Source organism: Durio zibethinus, chromosome 23 (genome assembly GCF_047325235.1).
Source record: "Durio zibethinus cultivar Kanyao isolate XHJ-2024 chromosome 23, ASM4732523v1, whole genome shotgun sequence".
Classification (NCBI taxonomy): Eukaryota; Viridiplantae; Streptophyta; class Magnoliopsida; order Malvales; family Malvaceae; genus Durio; species Durio zibethinus.
Window position 1 is genome coordinate 14,704,279 of NC_143184.1, and position 506 is coordinate 14,704,784.

General features: G+C 57.7%; 1 pseudogene; it reads left to right on the plus strand.

Moving 5' to 3' along the window:
• LOC149512282 (25S ribosomal RNA) overlaps window positions 1–156 on the plus strand; it is a 4,776-nt pseudogene extending 4,620 nt beyond the window's left edge.
• The last annotated feature ends 350 nt before the right edge of the window (window positions 157–506 follow it).

Below are 506 nucleotides of genomic sequence, written 5' to 3' on the forward strand. Positions count from 1 at the left end.
GACGAGCCGTGCGGGCCTCTTTGGAGCTCAATTCCCACCAAGCGACGGGTAGAATCCTTTGCAGATGACTTAAATACATGACGGGGTATTGCAAGTGGCAGAGTGGCCATGATGCCACGATCCACTGAGATTCAGCCCTTTGTCGCTTCGATTCATCCCTCCTCCGACCGACCTTCCTTCTTTTCACGCCGTCCCCCTCCGGGGTTGGGCATGACCCGAAGCCCCCCGTCCTCCCCATCCCGACCGAGAATGAACTTCGTTCGCCCTGGTCGACCCTCAAAACGAGCGTGCAGGCACCGAACCGACCGCTGGGGGCAGGTGGCGCAAGCTGATCGAGGATCCCGCTGCTGGTCCCCCTCGATTGTTACCCAAAACATCGTCGATAGCCTCTGGCCCTTGGTTGGTCGAGATTGAGAATGCACTACGTATGCCTAAGTCAACTATGAAACGAGCGTATGGGCACTAAACCGATCGGAGAGCCAGAATGCGTAAGCCGAGGATTGGCC